This window comes from Bos mutus, chromosome 6, assembly GCF_027580195.1.
Source record: "Bos mutus isolate GX-2022 chromosome 6, NWIPB_WYAK_1.1, whole genome shotgun sequence".
Lineage (NCBI taxonomy): Eukaryota > Metazoa > Chordata > Mammalia > Artiodactyla > Bovidae > Bos > Bos mutus.
The window spans coordinates 56,825,652-56,851,051 of NC_091622.1; the positions used below are offsets into that span (position 1 = coordinate 56,825,652).

At 42.9% G+C, this 25,400-nt stretch overlaps 1 protein-coding gene across 2 annotated transcripts in view; it reads left to right on the top strand.

The window, feature by feature from the left end:
- Nucleotides 1-7,977: 7,977 nt before the first annotated feature.
- PGCKA1 (PDCD10 and GCKIII kinases associated 1) overlaps nucleotides 7,978-25,400 on the top strand; it is an 82,033-nt gene continuing 64,610 nt past the window's right edge. Inside the window, exon 1 of one of the 2 annotated variants that reach the window (XM_070372256.1) lies at nucleotides 7,978-8,112. The gene's annotated coding sequence lies outside the window, so the exon portion shown is untranslated. The remainder of the gene's footprint in view (nucleotides 8,113-25,400) is intronic. The other variant, XM_070372255.1, reaches the window with a different exon arrangement.

Consider the following 25,400-nt stretch of genomic DNA (forward strand, 5'->3'; position numbering starts at 1 on the left):
CAAAATGTTTTTCCTGCTTAGCAGAACTACATCATACACACATAAAAGGAAAAAAAAATACCTTCTGTATCCCAAATGATACACATTCATTCTTAAAAGACAGGAAAGATGCTGGAGTTCCAGTATTAATTATTGCCATTCTCATACATTGAGACAATCCCCTGGAGAAGGGAATGGCAACCCACTCCAGTATTCTTGCCTAGAGAAAACCATGGACAGAGGAGCCTGGCAGGCTACAGTCCATGAGGTCACAAAGAGTCAGACACGACTGAGCAACTAACACACACACATGAAATGTACAGAAATGTGAAATTATTTGTGAAGTCAGTCTTTTTGACAAAGTTTACCCAAGAATGAAGTCTTGACAGAATTTCTAGAAATCACATTTACATGGCTATATCAGCGGAAAGGTAGAGAGTAGTTTTTAAATTAACTGGACTGGAAGAAGCAGCTTAACTCATCCCATTGTCCAGATGAGAAAGGTTAGAGCTACACACAGACCATCTGGACTGGAGTTAGTCCTACAGCAACAGGTTGAAATTGTGAACACAAACTGCTGTTGGACTTCAAATGATTGTGGATAACTAAACACAGCCTTAATCTCTCCTTACATTTTTACGATCCTGACAACTGTGTCAATCCAGTCTGCAGATGGAAGGTCTAAAGGTGCAAAATAATGTAACAAAAATGCCCAGAGGTACTCCCAGTTTCCCAACAGAAGGGATGTGAGGTATGAGGCCACAGACTGGACTGGGGCAAGAGCTGCCTCCTGCTATTACAGGGCTACTGAACATACACAGTCGGTCTTCATTACAACTGCATGCAAGGGTTTCTGTATCATGGAACACACAATTTTTAAACTATTTTCTGGGCTGCAAAGGAACACATTTAATATGAAATCACAATCTTTTCATGCCATTTTGAAATGCCTGTTTGTGCTGGGTGTAAAAATGTTACAGAAAGGGCATTATAAACGTGGTCAAAACACCTGTTCATTTCTATCATTGTACCAACAAAAGGCTGTGCTATAGAAGTTGGTTGTGTGGAAGCATAAACTATTTCCTAAATCCCTGCAGTAAATCTTATTAGAAGGAAAGCTTTCTCAACATGCCATCTGTGGAATACTGACGACATTTGCCTTACTTATTCTCATTCTTCTTCTTTCCTGTGTAAAACGCAGATAGCTGACCAAATACTCTGGGACAAACTGAATATGCCTGTCTTCGTGCTAAAATATTGCATAAATCTTAAGGGTGTCCAAAGGCTCTTTACTGTCCTGTTTGTAAGCACTTTCTTACTTCTATACACTATATGTATCCTCCTTTATCCGTTATCCTTTCTGCCTGAGGATTCTCTGGAGTCTTTTATAGTCTTAGCCGTTTCAAAGCAGAAGCTATGAAATTGGTATTTAATGTTTTTTAAAAACTACTTCTCCTGTTTAAAAGAAAATATTACATCCCAGTAGGGGAACATGATTTTTTCCTTCCATATCCCCCTCATGGCATGTCCTTGGATGACTTTCCAATGGTGATCAGTAGTAGTGGTTTGGTTTAAAAGGGACCATGGTGTCTTGAGAAGACAGAAAAATGAACAAGGCACTGACTTTCGGCCAGCTCTGCCTTGAACTCATCTATAGACAGATCTTTAACGTCCCAAACGTATTGTTTTCTTAAACTGCAAGAATAAAGGTAGTGATAGTTCCTCTGTTGACCTCACAGAGATGTGGGGGAAAAATGTGAGAAAAAAGGAGAGCTACATCCTAATTGTTAATGCTAATGGCAGAAACAAATGATCTAACCCACAGGGAATCCAATATAGCTGTATTTCACTTTGGAAAGCAGTTTGACACATAAGCATACAGAGATGAGGTTCAGATAGGAAACACCCCAGTGAAAAGATTTTTTTCCAGTATGTTCCTCCTTGTCTAGCTACCAACCAGGGAGGTGGTAGCCCAGAGAAGTTTCAGCCCACGTACAGATTACCTGGAGTTGATTGTATGAGTCAATGCTTTTTTTTTTTTAGCTCTTTGGAGGTAATACATTCTTATTCCTGTCATTATCAGTTGGACCTCCATGCTACACCTTTCTAAGAATTAAATGCCTAGATGGATTCAATGTAGTGTGAATGTTCTATGTAACAGCTAATAGAGTTTTAACAAGTGACTTGAATGATTTTTCCTAACTTGTTTGCAACTGATAGCTCATATTGAATGTTTTTATGTAAACTTTGTATTGTTGGGAAGAATTACCCAATCAGAGATTTATATTTTCATAAATGTTACATTTAGTTAAATTTTGTTACAGAGTTGTTACACTAGAAAATTATTGCAGTCTTCAAAAAAGGTATAGTCTTGTGTATGTATTGTTTGTATGAATAAAGGATAAACTACTTAGATTTGCATGGTGTTTATTTTTCTCCCCCAACTTTAGCAGGTTCAGTTCAATATCTTCAATAATATTAATAATTGTTTATGCTTACTGAGTGCTTACTGTACATGAGACACTTTTTGGAGCTTTGCATGTTCTAAGCCATGTAATCTTCACAAGAGCCATATGAAGTAGGCACTGGAAACATTCCAAAGGTACAAATGAAGAAACCTAAAAACAGAGGTCCAGAGGGAATCGCTGAACAGGATTTCAGCACATCATCAATTTCTTTTTGTTACCTTTTCACAGCACATAAAAAAGCACATAAAGCATTGAGTATCTAGCAGACACTTATTAATAATAACCTAGAAGAATATTCTCTAATTTCCAGATTATAGACCAGACTAGGCTCTGAAGTTTACTGGAGGTCCTTGCAAACTCCCAGAATTTTCAGGTATAACCATAACCACAATAGTTGAGGCATTCATTCAGCAAATATTCACTTGGGTATGCATTCTGCCACGATGACAAATTTGAGTAAAATAGGTTATACCTTCTTTGATTTCAGTCTTAATAGGAAAACAGGAAGCAAGTATTATGTGTAGTACATCAAATTCAGTTCTCAGAGAAAATGTAGAGGAGTGGATCATTATTATTTGCATAAGACTATTTAATATACATGAAGTTTGCTGTTTATATAAATATCTTCCCTCCTAGGAGCAAGAATACAACAAACACTGTACTTGCTATGTCCAAGATATTATGTTATGCCTAGGATGATTTAAAAATTAGTCATGCACACCTCTGCCCTCCAGAATCCTATAATCTAAGGGAGGTGCAACTAAATTACATATAAGACAGACTATGATTTTAAAAAAAAAAAAGTTGTTAAACGTGAAAGCCAGGTGCTAAGGATACACTGCAGCTGCTGCTGCTGCTAAGTCGCTTCAGTCGTGTCCGACTCTGTGCGACCCCATAGACGGCAGCCCACCAGGCTCTCCTGCCCCTGGGATTCTCCAGGCAAGAACACTGGAGTGGGTTGCCATTTCCTTCTCCAATGCATGAAAGTGAAAGTGAGGTCATTCAGTCGTGTCCAACTTTTCACGACCCCATGGACTGCAGCCCACCAGGCTCCTCCATCCTTGGGGTTTTCCAGGCAAGAGTACTGGAGTGGGGTGCTACTGCAGAGGAACAAATAAATCCAGTTCAGTTCAGTCACTCAGTCGTGTCCGACTCTTTGCAACCCCATGAATTGCAGCACGCCAGGCCTCCCTGTCCATCACCAGCTCCCAGAGTTCACTCAAACTCACGTCCATGGAGTCAGTGATGCCATCTAGCCATCTCATCCTCTGTAGTTCCCTTTTCCTCCTGCCCCAACTGGGGATCAAAAAGGATGGCCAAGAGAGGGCAACAGAGAGCAGGGGCTTCAAGGATAAGCAGCACTTAGCTGTCAGAATGTCAGAATGACACTTCAGGTGGAGGAAGCTGCCTGAGCAAACTCAGGGAGAGCCAAAGTATCTCCAAAGTACTTAGATGACTTTATATGCTACGTGGGGATTTTAAACTTTTTCTGGTAATCGATGTGTGCTGCTGCTGCTGCTGCGTCACTTTAGTCGTGTCCGACTCTGTGCGACCCCATAGACGGCAGCCCACCAGGCTTCCCGTCCCTGGGATTCTCCAGGCAAGAACACTGGAGTGGGTTGCCATTTCCTTCTCCATTGCATGAAAGTGAAAAGTGAAAGTGAAGTTCCTCAGTCGTGTCCGACTCTAGCGACCCCATGGACTTGCAGCCTACCAGGCTCCTCTGTCCATGGGATTTTCTAGGCAAAAGTACTGGAGTGGGCTAAGTCACTTCAGTTGTGTCTGACTTTTTGCGACCCTATGGACTGTAGCCCACCAGGCTCCTCTGTCCATGGGATTCTCCAGGCAAGAATATTGGAGTGGATTGCCATGTCCTCCTCCAGGGGATCTTCCCCACCCAGGAATCAAACCTGTGTCTCCTGCATTGCAGGTGGATTCTTTATCACTGAGCCACTGGGGAAGCCCATAATAACCTGTAGGGAATCATTAAAAAGTTTTTGAGAAAGGGAATAGTCTGGTTGAAATGGTATTTTAGAATGCCTGGGGCAATACTATGTCAGCTGAATTAGTGATGAAAGAGACCATGAGCTAAGAGACCAGTAAAGAGACTGTTGCAAAGGTCTGATATAGAAAGCATAAGAACTTGATCTTAAGGCAGTGGCAATGAACTTGCTAAGAGGAGTAACTTCAGGAATCACTGATAGAGAAGACAGTGATAGAGGTTGGTGATGAAAAAGAAGGAAAATTCTAATTCCAGTTCCAACCAAAACTGAGTGGAGAGTAGAGTTACAAATGTAAAATGAATAGGTTAGGAGATGAAAATGAGGGAGATAATAAAGTTGGACCAAGAGAGTTTAAAGGTTAAGACATCCATGCAGGCAATTGGAAATATATCCATCCAATGGAGAAAACTGAGCTAAAAATATAGAATCTAACCAGTAATCTCTTTCTCAAAAGTCTAAAATGCTTAGTATGGCACTTGCTTGATTATAATGAAAGCCAATACTATGCTATGTTAAGTCACTTCAGTCGAGTTAGATTCTTTTCGACCCCATGGACTGTAGCCCTCCAAGCTCTTCTGTCCATGGGATTTCCCAGACAAGAATACTGGAGAGGTTGCCATTTCCTTCTCCAAGGGATCTTTCCAACCCAGGGATCGAACCCACATCTCCTGCATTGCTGGAGTCTCCTTCACTGCAAGCAGATTCTTTGCCACTCAGCCACCAGCGTTAGTCACTCAGTCATTTTGGACACTTTTTTTTTTGACCGCATGGACTATAGCCCTTCAGGTTATTCTGTCCATGAAATTCTCCAGGCAAGAATACTGGAGTGGGTTGCCATTCCCTTCTCCAAAGCCAATACTGCTGCTGCTGCTGCTAAGTCGCTTTAGTCATGTCCAACTCTGTGTGACCCCATAGACAGCAGCCCACCAGGCTCCCCCATCCCTGGGATTCTCCAGGCAAGAACACTGGAGTGGGTTGCCATTTCCTTCTCCAATGCATGAAAGTGAAAAGTGAAAGCGAGGTCGCTCAGTCATGTCCAACTCTTTGAGACCCCATGGACTGTAGCCTCCCAGGCTCCTCCATCCATGGGATTTTCCAGGCCAGAGTACTGGAGTGGGTTGCCATTTCATTCTCCAAAGCCAATACTATAACCTTTTAAAAAGTTTGTCTCTTCTTTTGTTTAGAACTATGTTGACAAATATTTGACGGGAAAGAATGGAGACACAGACGTAGAGAACCGACTTGTGGACATAGTGAGGGAAGGAGAGGATAGGACAAATTGAGAAAGTAGTACTGCCATATATACAGTGGCATGTGTAAAATAGATAACCAGTGGGAAGCTGTTGTGTAACACAGGGAACCCAGCCTGGTGCTCTGCGACAACCCAGAGGGGTGGGATGGGAGGGGGCAGGAAGGCTCAAGAGGAAGGGAATATATGCATAATTATGACTGAACCACCACAACACTGTAAAGCAATTATCCTCCAATAAAAAAAAAAAATGCATATCCACTCAAATTACTGGGTTGGCCAAAAAAGTTTGTTTAGGTTCTGCAAGCTGTTACAGGAAACCCAAATGAACTTTTTGACCAACCCAATAGCTTTCTTAGCTTCCATGACTTAGCATCAGAGAACAATTTATATGCCAATGAAAACATAAACACACCTTAAAAACTAAGTGAATCATGGTGTTTCATTCCCATATGCATGAAGAAACCATAGGCTTTTCTTCTGTATTTTTTTATGAGGGGCCCCTCTGAGCTCCATTTGGCATTCCATGTGATCTGCATTAACTACAGATTACACATTGTACGGGACACATCAGAGGGTTTGGGTTAGTGGATCAACATGACAGGCTGGTATCAACATGATAAACTGGTAACTTGAGGTTAACACCACTACCTGTGGTTTATAGTATCCCCCCAGCCTTTAATAGATGAGGGTAACCTAGCCAGCAGTTTGAGCAGACTGAGGGCAGTGGTGCCTCATTTGTTAAAACATATTTTTTCACCCTCCCTGACCCCATGCATCCATATGTCTAGGATGGAGCCCAAGAATCTGCAGTTTTACTAAATTCCCCCAGATGATGCCGATTCTGCTAGTCTGGGAAACATACTTTAAAACCCAAGATAAACACCCAAGTCTTTTTGGTCAAAATAACCAACTAAAACTTACCATCATCCTGTGAACATGTTTAAAGCATGGGTTAGAAATTGGATAAGATGGTTCTTTACGGGGACAAAGTGTTTTATCAGAAAGTAATGTAAAACAGCATGCACGTGTGCTAAGTCCCTTCAGTCGTGTCTGACTCTTTGCGACCCCAAGGACTGTAGCCTGCCAGGCTCCTCTGTCCATGGGATTCTCCAGGAGAGAATAGTGGAGTGGGTTGCCATTTCCTCCTCCAGGGGAACTTCCCAATCCAGGGGTGGAATCAGTGTCTCCTATGTCTCCTGCCATTGGCACGCAGGCTCTTCACCACTAGCGCCCCCTGGGAAGCCCAAAACAGTATGTAACATCCCTAATAATCTATCATTTTAAAACATGCAGCCACTACATAAGTGGAATGATTCAAAAAAGGAGTTTTCCCCGTAAAGTGTGACAAACGTTGTCATGTAAATAGCGCTGGAATCACTGGAGTGGACAGATTACATCTTTAAATGGCATCCTTCCCTGTTGCTTCTCCAGCCTACTGTTTCATGCTGACGCTCTCTGAATGAACGAATGAAGGGCAAAGAGAGAAAAGGACAAGCTAGGTGGCGCCCTTGCTTAACAGATTTCCCTGTTAAGGCCAACACCGACGCACTTTGGCGCACAGGTGAAAAGAATCTCCAACACTTAAGTTCTGTTTTAGGGTAAATCAACCCACCGTAAGTGTGTGGATGGCTACAAGCTCAGGCTTGGAGCTCAGAATGGTAGACGGAGTGTGGCAGCCGAGGTTCCAACACCCCAGGAACAGAGAGGCAAAGTGGGGAACAGGGGGAGCATGACTTCGTTAAACTCCCACCGCGGTCTCCAGGGTGCCGGAGAGGCTATGCAACTTCCCAGGGAATTCTCATCCTGGTAGCATCTGCGCTCTTTCCCAGAATATTTATCCCTTAAAGGCAGGCGACAGTGCGTACGCCAGGCACGCACTTGCCAGAACGAGGGAGGAAACAAAACCACAAGTTCAAGGGAAGAAGGGGGGATACATCAGTTTGCCAGGGAGTGCACTTATGTATCTCCTCACTTACGTCCCGCATCTTAGGAAGCTCCCCTCTCCCCGCAGCATGACTGTAAAGTAGGCACCAAAAAGTTTCCCCGAGCGAGCGGGCGGCTGGCATGCAGCCTGGGTGTCGACGATCAGAAGCCGAGCTCCGGGATTTTCTGCTTGGGTGCGCCCCGGAGGCCAGCCTGGGTTCCGGGGCGGGGGTGTGGGGAGTCAGTAGTCGGGCTCGGGGAGCCCTCTGGAGCGGCGCGGGCAGCGCAGGTAAAGGGTTACGCGGGCCCTGGAGGCTCGCCCGCCGGCCAGGCCACGTGACGCGCGGGCCCAATGACGGCGCCGGGGCGGCAGCTGCGAGCGCCGCGGGTCCGGGCGGCACTGAGCCGCCGGCGTTTCCCAGCGCGGCCGCCTGAGGCCGGCGAAGCCATGGGCGCCAGGACCCCGCCGCCGCCGCCGCAGCCCCAGGTAGGGACCGTCTCCAGCCCCGCGCTCTCCGCCCCGCCACGAGCGGCACCAGAGCTTGACTTCTGCGGGGCTCGGCTTTGTGGCTTAATTGCCCCCACTTCTCTCGCCGGGTATTTTTACGTCTTTATTTCCTTTTGCCATGAGGGAAAAAGTGGGGGGTGGGAGTGAGGCAATTCTCAGTTTGATTGCTTTGGAAAGGTCAGGTCATTCAAGAAAAGGCTCTGGAAGAGAGGCAAAATGCAGAATGGGGTGAGGTGGGGGGACTTTTACTAACTCCCCCAAACTGAACACCAAGACAGCTTACAAAGCTTGGCATCTAATTGGTGTGCGAAACACTTTTGTGTTTAAATCTCTAATTAATGAACTTTCAAGAGTGCCTGAGAACTTGGATTGGAAAAACTGCAAAAGATTTCCCACTATTTCTAAGAACCCCGTCTTTCCCCCATTTTTAAGCATCTGAGTGTTTTTTTTCTTTTAAGGAAAACGGAAATGGACGGTGACCGCCGTTGTTTCTTTGAAATGTCCTTGAGTCCCAGGATTTTGCTCTTTCAGGGGTGCTAGCGCCCTGGGTGGCGATGAGTAGGGGTGGAAGAGGGGGGCAGTGCTAGGAAGCAACGCGTGTTGAAGGCGGGTCCCAGGTGCAAACGGTTAAATGGTCACACATGGTTTGCTGAATATTTAATAATTAGGCAAATATCTCCCAGGTCAGTTACTTGGGTCTCAGTGACCTTGGGAGTCCAGATGAGGTGAGATTTTCATAAACCACCACTGAACGAATTTTCCAAAGATATAAGACAAAAATCTTTTTTTTCCCCTCAAGCCCTGCAATTAACCTTAAAAACAAAACAAAAACTCCCTTTAGTAATTTAGTACATCTTATTTTCCATTGTGGTATAGAAGTTTGCCCAGTGAATTTAGAGGAAGTCAGTGTTCCATGAGGTGGTTCAAATTATTGAAGAATAGGATGCTTATTTTCTTTCTGTCAATATCAGAGAGAATTACTGATGGCACTTCTCACCATGGCTTGTGAATATTACTGGGTGGTTGTAAACAGGCTATTTAAGAAATGTTTGAGAGTTGAATGAGAAAGAAGGGGAAAGTTGTCGCTTCTTTTAAAGACAGTAGATTCTGTTATTTGCCGGTTATTCCCCCACTGAATCCTCAAGATGACACTGTTTTAAGGAGACATGTTAAAGTCTTCTAAGGCTAAGCACTCAGGTCTCTGGGACAGCCTAACAGTCATGAGGCAGACCACTGAAACAATTACAAGGCTCTGAAGGTCAAGTAAAGTTCTGGGGTAGCTTGTATTTCACTAAAGTGTGAAGAGTTAGTTATAGGAAACTGCCTTGATCACAGAGGTGAAATGGAGCAGACACTGACAGAGGCGGGGTTCTGCTGCTTTTTCTTCTTGGCTCACTCTGTGCCCATCATGGTCTTGTTCTTTGATTCAGCAAGTATGCAATAAGCACCTATCTCAAGGTGCTTATCTGACCTTATCTGACCCTATCTGACACCTATCTGACCCTGGGGTGTGGTTCTCAAAGGTTCTGAAGATTTAGATGTGTAATGACATCTACAGATTAAGTCGGCCAGTCTTAGCTAGATTCTAAAGAGCTTTTACATATCTGGAATTTAAAACAAAACAGTAGCTTGAGTATCAACTAAATATGTTCATTAGCCTAGGAATGGAACAGTCCCTCTAACTTCCCACCTAGTCCCTGTCTGAACCTGGAAACAACCCAGCTAAGCTCTGGCCCGAATCCAGCATCTGCCCAAGGGCAGAGCAGGGGCTATCCTCCTTGCTCCAGGAACTGCTCTGCCCTTGGTGCCCTGGGAGCCCATTGATTGTGCTTCCAGGAATGGACTTCAATTTCCAAATAGTTAAATACCAATTCTTGGTAGCTGACTTTCCTCCACCTGGACTGTCAGATTCCCCTAGTTCTACAGTTCTTTTTAGTAACTCAGAATCTTGAACTCTTTTCGGATCTTCGGAAAACAGAACCTAGCTCCCTTTTCTCTCTCTCTTTTTGAGGGTATTGCATTGAGGCTTTCCAGGTGGCACTAGTGGTAAAGAACCCACCTGCCAATACAGGAGGCATAAGAGACACGCGGGTTTGATTCCTGGGTTGGGAAGATCCCCTGGAGAAGGGCATGGCAGCCCACTCCGGTGTTCTTGCCTGGAGAATTCCATGGACAGAGGGGCCTGGCGGGCTACAATCCATGGGATAGCAAAGAGTTGGACACGACTGAAGTGACTTAGAACTCATATACAGCACGCATTTTGATTATTGGTGGCAGATAGACTTACTGGGTATCTAGAAAAGAGGAATTAATAGATTCATCCTCAGGCAGACCTGAGCTGTCACCCATCTGCCAGTCAGACGGGTCATCCTGTTACAGTCTCATAGTCTGGTTATTACCTGAATGCTATTTAAGAAAATAAAATGAAAATGAAATCTTCTATCTACTCTCCCCTTTCTAATCTGAGAAAATCATGGTCCCAAAGAGTTTGGAATCTTCAAGAGGAACACATATCACCAAAATGACCCTACCCTAAAGAATACTTGCAACACACCCATCAGGTGAATGTATATCCTCAAGCAAAGACTTAAATACCTCAAATACTAATTCAGTGTTATCAAGCATCTTCGAAAAGACTCTTCTGAGCTGCAGTGAACAGTATTAACATAAGGCAAAGGGTATCATGTCTCACATTTTCCCATGGGCAGTAAAACTCCATGTACAAACAGCTCTCGAAAATTGAATGAAACCCCAACCTGGTCTTGGAGACAGCATATTTGTAGACACTCGACCAGGTACTAGGAATACAGTCCTTGCCTTCAGGGGTCTTACAGTCTTCAGAAAAGCCATTAGAGGATTTTAAGCTGAGCAGATCTGTATTTGAGAAACTTCACTTCCGCTGCAGTGAGAATGAAATGGGGAAGATACAAGCAAGGTGGGTGCTGAGAAAAATCCCACCAGAGGAGAGGGTGAATTGACTCAAAAGATACTTGGGCAAAGGTATTTAAGATATTAACTCAAAAAATACCAGATGATTCAAGTCTCTGAAGTTAGTTTACATGTCATTTCAAAATACATGTGCTCCAGGTAGATAAGCAGAAGCCACTTCCCATTGCAATGTTGTCCCTATTGAACGGAGCTACCCTGGGGCCCCACCTAGTTCGTTTCTATCACAAAAGAAAGTTTTTGATACAGAGTGAGCTGATTTTTTTTTTTCACCCTTTCAACAACCTTGTGCCTCTTTATACAGACTTAACTATACACATAGGGACTTCCCTGGTGGCTCAGTGGTAAAGAATTTTGCCTGCTAATGCAGAAGACATGGGTTTGGTCCCTGGTTCAGTAAGATCGGCTGGAGAAGGAAATGGCAACCCACTCCAGTGTTCTTGGCTGTGAAATTCCACGGACAGAGGAACCTGGTGGGCTACGCTTCAGGGTATTGCAAAGAATCAGATACAACTTAACAACTAAAGTACTATCCAAAGGCAAAATTAAGATAAACAGTTGCTCCCTTATTTCCTAATTTAGCTTAATTCCTCCCAGGAATAAAAATACCCTGACTTTTGACTATGTAACATAATGGAAGTGGGTGTAACAGTCTTTTTTTTTTTCTTATAAATTGCCTACCTTATGGCCTGCCATATATCACAGGGAAGACTGTATTCTATTTGCTAAGGGCGGTGTTAGAGCATGTACTAGTGGTATGTTAGAGGTGCTGAATGCCTGTGAGAAAAGAAAAACCATCCTAGTCACTGCCACATGCATAACTCTTTAATACAACATGTATTTGGATGTATTTGCAGTTTACTTGTTAATTCCAGAGTCAGTCTCTGAAATTCTCCAGGCCAGAATACTGGAGTGGGTAGCCTTTTCCTTCTCCAGGGGATCTTCCCAACTCAGGGATCGAACCCAGGTTTCCCACATTGTAGGCGGATTCTTTACCAGCTGAGCCACAAGGGAAGCCCCAGGGAAGCCCAGAGTCAATCGCTACATGAGAGAATTTTAAAACTTAAAATTCTGGTGTTAAGTCTTTCTTCCCCTATTTCATAACTGATTTTGTATCTTGGGTCATTTATATGCAATAACTGCAAATTTGATTTGTACTTTATGGCTATAAAATAGTATCCTCCTTGTCTGGTAATCACACTGCACAACTCAGTCCTCCAAAATATATATTACAACCTAGAAATTAATAAAAGAAGTCCACCTGCACCTGCAAAGAGTTAAGAGCCACTTACTTTGATTCCCTCTAGAACTTACATGGCATTATTCATCTTTTGATTCCTAATGAGCTTGCCTATCTGGGTTCCTGGTCCACAGCAAGGAGGGCCACCTTCTAGGTCCAGAGCATGACTGTTAGAAGTGTGAAACTCATCACAACCAAATGCTGAACAGTGACGGAAATACAGGAAGGGTTATCTGTGATTAAATCCTGAAGTCTACAAGAAAGAAAAATTGGGTTCAGAGCTATCTGTTAGCAAGGAAATAAGTGTTACATTTGGTAAAAATGGATCCTCAGTCCTTTTTAGAGCTAAACAAAAAATTAAAAGTCATTTGGTCTAACCACTTTACCTTGCAGATAAGGAAACTGAGGCTCAAATAAGTTAAATGATGTTTCCAAGGTCATATGGCTGCCAATTGGAAAAGCTACTTGAATCAGAATCTATGAACCCTAGTTTCCAGCTCAGCCATCTTTCTAAATACTGATCCAGAAATAGAATTTTTAGCAATATGGAAAATTCATTTTTTTGACATTGTGTCTTTTTTTCTGACAAATGTTGTTGTTGTTTAGCCTCTAAGTTGTGTCTGACTGTTTTTTGTGACACCATGGACTGTAGCCCCACCAGGCTCCTCCATGCATGGGATTTCCCAGGCAAGCATACTGGAGTGGGTTGCCATTTCCTTCTCCAGAAGACCTTCCTAACCCAGGAATGTAACTCACATCTCCTGCATTAGCAGGTGGATTCTTTACCACTGAGCCACCAGGGAAGCCCCCAAATATTGTAATAGCCACTATTTATGGAGAAATTACTTATATATACAGTATCAGTTATATATTTCTGCATAACAGACACCCCAAAACATAATGGCTTGAAACAACCACCATTCATTTAGTTTATGACTTTGTGGATTAGCAGTCTGGACCTGGTGAACCTATTGGTCTTGTCCAGTCTCCCTGGTGTGACTGCGGTCACCAGGGTGGCTCTGCCTCTGGGTGTTCGCTGACTGCTGGCTGAGTCCTTTGGGGCAGCTGGACCTCCTGCTTCCTGTCACATGACAGGCTGCCCTGCGTTTGGTGACATGTTGGCTCAGCATGGGTGAGAGCAGGAGCACGGGAGCAAGGCTCCTTGAGGCCTAGGCTGAAATGGACACAAAGTGCTTCTCCTCCAATATACTTTATGAAGAAATAGACTCTTTACCTTTTGATAGAAAGAACTGCAGAGTCATTAGAGAATGTGAATTCAGGGAGGGGTAGAGTGTTGTGGCCATTTTTGCATGCTGCTGCATTGGCCGAGCACTTTATGTAACATCCCTAACTCTCACAACAACACAGGAGGTAAAGGCAGAATTTTACAGGTGAAGTAATTGAAACCCAGACATGTTAGTTCACATTCAGCAGGAGACGCAGCTGGTGAGTGATCGAATCAGCACTGGAACTTTGATGTGCCCCTCAATGTGCCCCTCCCTACTCAGCTGCAGGGAGGATGGAATTAAGTTTCATAAGCTCAAAGTTTGTAAGAACAAAACTTAACTTTAAGAATTCCTTTTTCTTGATTTATGTGCTAAAAGAAATAAAGTCGGGTAAGATCCAGAGTGGGCTTCCCTGGTGGCTCAGATGGTAAAGAATCTGCCTGCAACAGGGGAGACCTGGGTTCTATCCCAGGGTTGGGAAGATCCCCTGGAGGAGGGTATAGCAACCCATTTCAGTATTCTTGCCTGGAGAATCTCCATGGACAGAGGAGCCTGGCGGGCTACAGTCCAGGGGGGTCAAAAAGAGTCAGACACAACTGAGCGACTAAGCACAACACACAAGATCCAGAGTAAAGAGAAATAAACTGGATTATCAGAGAAGCATAGTAAGGAACAAGATGATAAGGTTAGGGGAGCCAAGTGAAAGAGATTTGAAAAGCCTAATATCTATTTATAGTCAAAAAATCCTCCTATCAGTTCCATAAAACGGGTAATATTCCCCCTATACAGATGGAGATATTTGCCTGATAAAGATTGCATTCAAATCTATGTCTGTCTGTCTCCAAGAACTACCTCCTCCCCCCCTTTTTTCCCCCTGAGTCAATAGGTTTGCTTCTCAAAGTGGGGTCCATGGGCCAGCAACATTGGCTGGGAGGTGGTTAGAATTGCAGAGTCTTGCCCCCAACCTGAGATCTGTTGAATCAGAACCTACATTTTAACAAGATGTTTACGACGATTCATAAGTATGGTAAAATCTGAGAAGCACTGCACTAAAGGGACTATGGGAGAGTGATTTGTAGTAAGATGGGCTGGTGGAAGGACATTCTAGGCAGAGAGAACAGCAAGAGCAAAAGGCCCTGAGGCTGGCGTCTGGGCGGGTGAAGGAATTCCTAGACTAGAGGAGGGGAATGTTTTTGGAGTAGAGGGAAACAGGATGAGATGGATAGAATCTCTGTGGATCCTGAGTTCTGCTTTTTAGGAAGGCGGATCTGGCAGCACTAAGTAAGGGTGGCCCAGAGAGCCTGGCAGTAGTGAATCCCGTTGTGAGGGTGCTGAGGGGAGGGCTCCGACTGAGGCAGGGATGGGGAAATAGAAGAACCGTCCAACCTGAGAGGCCTTGCAAAGTTTATCCCACGACACTTGTTGCTAAGTTGGATTCTAAGGAAAGAAGGAGAGGAAGTGAAGATGGTTCTAGACTGCCAGGTTCTGAATTGTGCATTGCAAACTTTAGGTTGGGGTGTTATCTTTGCATTCTTTACTATTGAAAAAGAAGATACTTTTTGGTGGTAATGATGGTTTCAGGTTTTTGTGTTCAGGCAACTTTCCCCATTCCTTTGTGGCAGTTTTTAAACTTTTACTAAGAGGCCATTCAAATTTTAAAGTTCCAAATCAGCATGCTCATGTAAATTTCATATTTGTGTGTGTGTGTGTGTATATATATATATATATATATAAATTTTTGACAGGCAATTAGTTATAATGAAGCAGTTCTTTATATAGTTCTTGAGTTTATTAGACCTTCCCAACTGTCCTGTGACATTTGTATAGGTAGAATTATTAGGCTGGTGCAAAAGTAATTGCGGTTTTGCATTATTGAACTTTGCTATTTGATATTGGTACATTCTCAAATAAATCTGGTTATGTTATACATCATTTTAATGCACATTTCTTCTTTTACTATTTTTTTTATTTTTGCTGATGACTTATTACTTGCTGTTTATATTAATTTTAGACTAGGGAAATGATGTTAGATAAAAAGCAGATTCAAGTGATTTTCTTATTTGGGTTCAGAATGGGTTGCAAAAAGCAGCAAAGACAACTCACAGTTTGAACAATGCATTTGGCCCAGGAATTGCTAATGAATGTACAGTGCAGTGGTGGTTCAAGAGGTTTTGCAAAGGAGATGAGAGCCTTGAAGATGAGGAGTGCAGTGGCCAGCCATTGGAAGTTGACGTGACCAATTAAGAGGATCATCGATACTGATCCTCTTACAACTACATAAGAAGTTGCTGAAGAACTCAGTGTCTACCATTCTACAATCATTCAGCATTCAAAGCAAATTCGAAAGGTGAAAAAGCTCAATAAGTGAGTGCCTTATGAGTTGACCAAAAATTTTAAAAAATCGTCATTTTGAAATGTTGTCTCCTATTCTATACAACAACAGTGAACCATTTCTCCATTGAATTGTGGCATGTGATGAAAAGTGGATTTTATTCAACAACCAGCAATGACCAGCTCAGTGGTTGGACCAAGAAGAAGCTCCAAAACACTTCCCCAAGCTAACTTACACCAAAAAAAGATCATGATCGCTGTTTGGTGGCCTGCTGTCCATCTGATCCACTACAGCTTTCTGAATCCCAGAGAAGCCATTACATCTGAGAAGTATGCTCAGCAGATCGATGAGATCTGCAACGCTTGCAGCCAGCATTGAAAGGGCCCAGTTCTTCTCCTGGCCCCCTGACCACATGTCACACAACCAGTGCTTCAAAAGTTGAACAAATTGGGCTATGCAGTTTTGCCTCATCTGCCATATTCACCTGACCTGTCATCAGTGAACTACTACTTTTTCAAGCATCTCAACAACTTTTTGCAGGGAAAATGCTTCCTCAATCAGCAAGAGGCAGAAAATGCTTTCCAAGAGTTCACTAGACAAATCAACTTATTTCTCATTGGCAAAAATGGGTTGATAGTAATGGTTCCTATTTTGAATAATAAAAGTGTGTTTGAGCCTAGTTATGATGATTTAAAATTCACAATCTGAAACCACAATTACTTTTTCCCCAACCTAAATATTATGCCACTTTCACAGAGAGATTTAGGGGTGTCACCCAGTCAATGTTTGAACCGATTCTATTGATGCTAAGCCCAATCTTCTATCCACTGAAGTACTCTGCAGGTTTTATATTTGGTCTTTGGCAGAAATTATCCAAATTATCCAGTTTTAAGTTTGGGTTTACTTTTTCCTCCCATATACACTGTGCCAAACTCAGAGAGATGCTTGAAGGTTTCTATTGATGATTCCAAATAACTATTTCATGGAAACTTGAAAATAGCTCACAAAACCTGATTTCCTCCCTGGCATGATTTTCTTATTTCATTGAATCCATATGATAATTGTAATAACAACAAACCATGCTTTATATTTCCAGTGCTTTGAATTAAGAATTAGTTTGCTAAGTACAATTTCTGTGCATTCTCTTTTATACTTGATGGGACATGTTTTATGATCCTCACTGGGATTTGGTTTTGATGAAGGAAGCCATGTGTTCTAGGAACAGACGTGATAGAAGCTTCAGAGAGTCGCTGCAACCCAGGCCGAGGGCCAGCCCCAGAAGACCACTGCTGCTGCTGCTGCTGAGTCACTTCAGTCGTGTCCGACTCTGTGTGACGCCATAGACAGCAGCCCACCACGCCCCACCATCCCTGGGGTTCTCCAGGCAAGAACACTGCAGTGGGTTGCCATTTCCTCCTCCAATGCTTAAAAGTGAAAAGTGAAAGTGAAGTCGCTCAGTCGTGTCTGACTCTTTGAGACCCCATGGACTGCAGCCTACCAGGCTGCTCCGTCCATGGGATTTTCCAGGCAAGAGTACTGGAGTGGGGTGGAGTGGGCTGCCATTGCCTTTTCCACAGAAGACCACGAATGGAAGCCTGGCCCCCCAGCTCTGTAAAATGAGTTCAGTCTCTATTATTGATGCAGAGCTTGCTTTCTCCTTTCAAAGGTAAAGCGCGTTAGTCGCTCAGTCATGTCCGACTCTTTGTGACCCCATGGTCTGTCCTTGGGATTCTCTAGGCAAGAATACTGGAGTGGGTTGCCATTCCCTTCCCCGGGGGATCTTCCTGACCCAGTGATCAATCTCGGGTCTCCTGCCTTGGAGGCAGGTTCTTTATTGTCTGAGCTACTAAAAGGCAAATGTTTCGTGGTGCTGAAGCCCAAGTTGAAATGAAAATTGTGGATCTGGGGGGAAGCCTGAAAACAAAAGAAGGTGTGAAGAAGTCACAACAAACTGAGAGAGTTGGAGGGTTGTTTTTATAATTCCCTACCTGCAATCAAAGGTTTAATGGGGCAAAAGTAGTGTGACCTGCATCTAGGCAAAAAAATCAATAAAACTTAAAGCTAAAGTAGCTTCAGAGAAAAAAAATTACTGAAACTACAATCCTGGACAGGCAGTTGTCCTGTAAGATTAATTAGACAAAAAGCAAAACAAGTAAACCAAACAAATTTCCAGAATTCACTGCCCCAGAACCTTGAAGGGCTCCACTGACAGGTGTGACTGGGTGAGACTCAGAAACAGAATCATCCTCTTAGTCTCACAGATGACTGCGTCATATGCATGTTTGGTTCCTCTAGATGTCTTTACGCACTCTGTTTGCAGGTGCTTACTGTCTGTTTAGTTTATGGGAACCCTTAAAAGAAACTGTATTAGGCTCCCCAAGTGGTAAAGAATCCACCTGCCATGCAGGAGACTCGGGTTTGATCCCTGGGTTGGAAAGATCCCCTGGAGAGGGAAATGGCTGCTGCTGCTGCTAAGTCGCTTCAGTCGTGTCCGACTCTGTGCGACCCCATAGACAGCGGCCCACCAGGCTCCCTCGTCCCTGGGATTCTCCAGGCAAGAACACTGGAGTGGGTTGCCATTTCCTTCTCCAATGCATGAAAGTGAAAAGTGAAAGTGAAGTCGCTCAGTCGTGTCCAACTCTTCGTGACCCCATGGTCTGCAGCCTACCAGGCTCCTCCGTCCATGGGATTTTCCAGGCAAGAGTACTGGAGTGGGGTGCCATTGCCTTCTCCAAGGAAAATGGCTACCCACTCCTGTATTCTTGCCTGGGAAATCCCATGGACAGAGGAACTGGTGGGCTATATATAGTCTGTGGGGATCACAAAAGAGTCAGATATGACTTAGCAACAACAACAAAAGAAACCAAGGTACTTTCTTCCATTCACTAAGCCAGTGGGTCGCCTATGCTTCCCAGGTGAGTCTCAAGGAAGAACGGGTCATGACCCCCTTTGAGTCAGGCCTGGCTCTCCCAGAAAAGACAAGAGTGAGGGCTGGACCCCCATCAGGTTTGCATCCTAACTCTGCCTGGAACCTCCCTGGGTTTCAGTTTCCATATCTGTAAAGCTGCATTTGTCTGCGTTTAGTAAATACTTAATCAACCTGATTCTCAATCTCTGTGACCCACAGTTTTCTCAAAAGTGAGATGAGAGGTTAGTTAGGACCAGAGCAGCACCATGGGATACAAGATGCAAGGAAGGGTCTGAGTAGGGCAGGTGTTCAAACAATGCACTTTTCCTCCCAGCTCACCTCATCTTTACCTTGGACAAAGGCCACACGAAATAACAGGAAATTTCTAACTGAAACTCGTGGGATTTCCCCGGAATTTCTAACTAGATATGTAACTTTCCTTATCATAAAATGTCCTTAAATAGCTGTCCAGGGGTAGTTTTAAATCCTCCTTGAACCTCAGCATGTACAGAAGTTTGGGGTGAAGTGTATTCCGTGTTTGTATTAGTGGGAAGTAGGGAGAATGCCAAGGACTTGATGTGTGGAGACAAAGTAAAATGGAGTTCTCTGAGAAAGCAGAACTTATTTGCATACTGAAATGATCCTCCTGTAAATGTTGAAAGGAAAGGAAACTATGAAATATGCAGAGTGAGTGAGGAAGAAGGTGGCTTTCTTCTGGCCCTCCTGTCCGTGAAGGGTTTTCAACAGAATTAAGTTGGCGTGGATAGTATTTAAAAGAGAGGGTCATTGCTTCACCTTTGTATTTTATATATCCTTCGCCCTTCACTTTGTGAGTTTGGTTGGATTTTTTTTTTTAATACTGTTAAGTGTTTTCATTATGGAAGGCTCACTCCACTTAGTGAACCTAGTTCCATAAAATTTTTTTAAAAAATACTAATGCTGTCGGGCGTAAAATCTAAATGCTCTTTATTGAACAAATGTCCATAGTCTGTGCCAGACAGTGGGAATACAAAGGTAATTAACACAGGCCTGGAGGCAGTACCATAGGGCTTGGTGCAGTTAGCAAAAGGACGCATCATCATCCATTCCCTTAGGGAACGCAGGGAGAACTGCCCTGGGCTCTGTGAGGGTGGGGGCATGACCTGGCCTGAGAGGCCAGAATGGCTTCTCTGAGGGAAGCCTGTCCCGCCAAGCTAGGAAGGATAAGAGGGATCTGATCAGGCAAAGTGGGTCCTCCGGTGCAAAGGCAGGCTGTAGGCTCAGACATCCCCCAAGGTACGGTGTTCCAGAAGTCTCCTGAGCAGGAGGAGGACCAGGAGAGGTGGCAGAAGGTCGATTGTGCAGGGTCTCTTAGGTTACATACTATAATCTGACCTCAATCAATCCGACCCTTATTTAAGGTCTTGTTTAGGATTTTTTGGGGGTGGATGTTGAAACCTTCAATATTTAGAGGTGGCTGAGGGTACAAGTCTCCTTCCCCACAGCCTCACACCTGATCCCAAAGCAAATGTCAGGCTCAATCTAGCCTCATGTTGTAATACTGACTTGTAAGCAGAAGTTGAAACAGTCATGCAGCCTGTTTGTAATCTGGATGAAGTTCCCGTTTCTGTTCCTTTTGTTTCTCCAATTAGATCTTTCATGGAAAGTTCATTAGAGGCAAATGGAACACTCCTCTAGGGACAGGGTTCAGCTAACCTAAGGGTTTAATTAAGCAGCAAGAACTAGACAAGGCAACACTCACCAGCATGTCCTGGGAACCGCTGGGAAGGACAGATCCTGAATCACTACCAGGTACCATTTGATGCAAGAGTGTTGATACCTCAACACTGTTTCTAGCCTGTCCACACATCCTGTACAACACTGACTTCACCGAGGAAAAATAACTTCTAACAGTTATTTGCTAATTAGTCAAGTCCTTTGTGCTGATGGCAGATAAAGAAACTAACTTGCTTGTAGAAACCACCTCTGAATTCTAAGCATCTGATAACATCCTTACTAACCATCCCAGAAGAGTGTTGTCCCGACTGAGTAACTAATTTACTCTACATACTAATTTAATCTACATCCTAGGGTGCAGGGAAAACACATACAAATTCCAAACTCTATGCTGACCTCAAAGTGCAGCACCGACAATAAAACATTACAAGGCAGTGGTCTTTATCTTAGGAACAGAGAGAAGCTACTGAAGGTCATAAACTGGGAAATAAGATTTGCATCTCTGGTTGCAAGTTAGGAAGCTAGAAGGAAGACATGGGGCTAAAGAAGGCTAGCCTCAAGTAAGGGGCTATTGTGTGAGACATTGTTGAATCTCCACTTGAATAAAATAGAGAGAACTCAGTGGAGAGAAGTGTGTGGGTTCCTGAGGTATTAGGTGAAACCACCAGGACCTGGTGATGGATTGGAAATGGACAGTGAGGGAGGAGGTGTCAAGACTGAATATTTGGACAGGGCATACAAAGGAATTTTGTTGCACTATTGTTTATGATCACAAAGAACAGTGTATTTGTTGTCAATATATGCTGGTTAAATGAACTACAACTTTCAGATACAATGCAGTACTCTGTGTTGATTTAAAAAAAAAAAAAATGAGATGTAATGTGATGACATGGAAAAATCTCCAAGATATCTTAAATTTTTTTAAGTTTGTTAAAGAAACACATATTTTATGTTCCATTTTAATATAATTAGTAATGATTATATTTGGCACCTAACATGGCAATAGTAACAGTTATAATTAACACGTATAATATCCAGAAGAAAAAAATTCTAGCAGTGGTTATCTGTGAGGGAGAGATTACCAGAGCCACCTGCAATCTCTCTTTGCAGAAAATGAGCAAACCACCCTAATTATCTCCTGAAAACTCTTGATCATTCTATCCCAATATGATTACTCCTCCCTTTGAACATGCAGTCCACAGTCATTCCAGAATGGAGGATCCAAAAAGGGCCTTAGATGTCATTTAGTTCACCATCTCCATTACACAGATGAGGAAACTAAGGCCCAGAGAGGTTAATGGCCTAGCTAAAACCGTATGCTGCTGCTAAGTCACTTCACTCGTGTCCTACTCTGTGTAACCCCATAGACGGCAGCCCACCAGGCTCCCCCATCCCTGGGATTCTCCAGGCAAGAACACTGGAGTGGGTTGCCATTTCCTTCTCCAATTAAAACCATATAACCCTAAATTATTCAGAGGGCCAAAACTAGAACCCACGGATTGTGCTAACTCAGAGTCTGGAATTCTTTATACTGCAGCAAAGTCTCCTCTAACATTCACTGCATCTGGGAGTACCTTGGCTTTTATTGAACTGTCCAGTGAATAAACCCAGAGAAGGCAATGGCAACGCACTCCAGTACTCTTGCCTGGGAAATCCCATGGACGGAGGAGCCTGGTAGGCTACAGTCCATGGAGTCGCAAAGAGTCGGACACGACTGAGCAACTTCACTTTCACTTTTCACTTTCATGCATTGGAGAAGGAAATGGCAACCCACTCCAGTATTCTTGCCTGGAGAATCCCAGGGACGGGAGCCTGGTGGGCTGCCATCTGTGGGGTCGCACAGAGTCGGACACGACTGATATGACTTAGCGGCAACAGTGAATAAACCTGTTTCCTGCCATAAACAGTGTGCTCAGAGAGTGTTTACCTTCATGCTCAACAAAGTGTAAAACACTCATTTAAAGCAATGGTTGGAATAGTTAGACTTAAGATCCTAGAGGCAGGATTAAGATTAGAGCAGGAGAAAGACTCACACACTCAGCTGCACTCAACACAGAGAGCAAGCTCCTCCAACCCCCACCCCGACCCCTTCACACAAGTAAGAATAAGTTGACAGCTCTTGGCTACACTGCCTAATTGGTTATGCTGGGGAAATGGACTTTGGATTTAAGTGAGGGTCAACAGCACACCCATATCTTGAACTTCCTAAAGGAAATGGCATGGCTCTGGAAGGACACTTGTATTTGTTGATGAAGTCAGTGATGATTTCTTGCAGCTGTCTTCACATCACTTACTTGCCACTGTTCTCATAGCCCCTCTTCACAGCGTGGGCTTTGGGGACTGTTTCTTATCTTAGAGAAAGGCAATCTGATTGTGGGCTCAGAGCAGGGTGTCACGTGGTGGTGCTCCAGAGAACTGGACACTTATGGATGACAATCTGCTGACAGAAATGACGATAGAGGTCTGCCTTGTCCTTAAACCAGGAGTTACCTAGGGGCAGTTAGGGAGTCACGTGCCTCCATCTGCTAGGGGCTGTTTGGCTTTCCTACCTTTGGTACCTGGTTCTTTTCTCCTTCTCCCCTGAAGCTAATTAGAATACTTTTATTTGTAATGAACTACCCTTGGCATCTGGTTTTCCTCACCCAAATGGGCCTCTACCTTTCAGATTCTTCTGCTCCCATTGTGCACATTTGATGAGCTTGTTTGCAGTGTTCTATTAATTTATTTCAACTCAACAGTTTCCATATCTTAAACATTGCCATGTTTTAAGTTACCATGGTATATTTTTGTTTAGACTCTATGCACACACACATTTATATAAAGTTTAGTTTTAAACGCTTTCAAACCAATTTTTCTTTATCTTGTTGCTATTCTTACGTGGATTTACAGCGCTTTAAGTATTTAAGGTATCCTTATAGTGCATTTGTAAATTTTATCTTAAAATTGGGGGGAAAAAGCAAAAATAGTTAAGTGTCACAACTCTGTTGTTGTTCTTACATTGCTAAGCCATGTCCAACTCTTGGCCACCCCATAGACTGCAGCACACCAGGCTCTTCTGTCTTCCCACTATCTCTCAGAGTTTGCTCAAATTCATGTCCATTGAATCAGTGATGCTATCTAACCATCTCATCTTCTGCCACCTCCTTCTCCATTTGCCCTCAACCTTTCCCAGTATCAGAGTCTATTCCAATAAGTCAGCTTTTCACATCAGATGGCCATAGTATTGAAGCTTCAGCCTCAGCAACAGTCCTTCCACACCGTGATATACCTTTAAATTGTATTAAGCAAGCTAGTATTTTTATGTAATGAAACTAAGGATAAATTTAAAGTACAAATAATGATTTCCCCTTGGTCAACTATGTGTCTGCCTTTCAGTAAGCTCACACTTTGCTTTTCACAAATGCAGAAATTGTGACCTCCCTGGTGGTCTAGGACTTAATACTTCACCTTCCAATGCAGGGGGTGTGGTCAGGGAACCAAGATCCCACATGTCTCATGGCCAGAAAAGTAAAACATTAAACAGACAAAATGTTGTAACAAATTCAATAAAAGACTTTACAAATAATTCACGTCAAAAAAATCTTTAAAAAAGCAGAAATTTAGCTTCCTGAATACTGGGAATATGTGTAGAGGCTGGATGTATAGGCAAGGGGAGAATGTACAACCTTCCATAGACCTTCACTAAATACCGTAGGAAGGAATGTGAGTGAACTCAGATCTGAAGAGTCAGAAAATTCCAAGATGAAAGGACAGTTGAGCCTGGGAGGGATTATTAACAATACATAACCCAGCCCTGGACTCTGTGTGTGCCATCAGAAATACTTAGGATGAGTTACCTTTCTTGTTGCTCAACTGTGGGCAGTCCAAGCCATCATCTTTCTGACAGATGGTAATTTTGCTATGAGATATAGGTACCGGATCTTCTAGTAAAATGCAAAGCACTTTGTATGGACAACAAGATAGACTATTTGAAATCAGACTTCCCTGAAAACTCAAGAATTCATATATTCCTTTACTTCCCCAAATACTATAACTAACAAAGCGTCTGTGTTCCCCATAACTTGCCCAAGTGACTGTGACAAAGCATTTTTATGCCAACACTGTGACATTGTGTGTACCTAAACATTGAAACATTTTAATTATTAACCAGAATAATAGCCTCTTTTGGAAATTAAAAGTTCCGTGAAAGAATTAGAATGTTGGGGTGTGTAGGTATAACCTAGACCAGGTAGATTCACTAATGTCTCTTAATATCCATAATCAACAAACATTTGAATGCTTTCTATTTTCATATCTTTATAAAGTTTTGAAAGTCGAGAAATATAAGACAAAGATTAATTACCTCACAGTCAAAAGAGCAGAAATGTTTTCCTGCTAGCATTATTTATTTCTGATAAGAGTATAAAGGAAAACCAAAGGAGAAAAGGATGCTGTGCCTTTAAACTAGGACACACTTTATAATTGTCCTTGAAGTTTCTATTTTCATTTGTTTGCTTTGAGGTGGGACATGGAAAAATATTTGCCTACACTATGGTACTAATCTTCATGCATATGTTCATGAATTTTCTTTCCTGAAAAAGGTGGTAGACAATTCATTGGGGATGACTTTTATTTTTAAATGTTTGCACATGCATGAATTTTTGTCCTAAAGCTTGGTAAGTTCAAGTTCACTTAGTGTCATGAGATAAAATGTCTCTGAGACATTCCAAAGTGTAAAGCTTTAGGAATTAAATGTTAGGTTTTCCAATTATATATTATCCCAGAAGCTACCTTAATTATATAGTCAGTATTTTCATTATAAATTGATTATTAACAAAGTATTGATGAACTCTAATATTTATTCTAAATTACACTGGAAAATTTTAATTTACTTGTTTAAATACTTTTTTCTTTTCATGT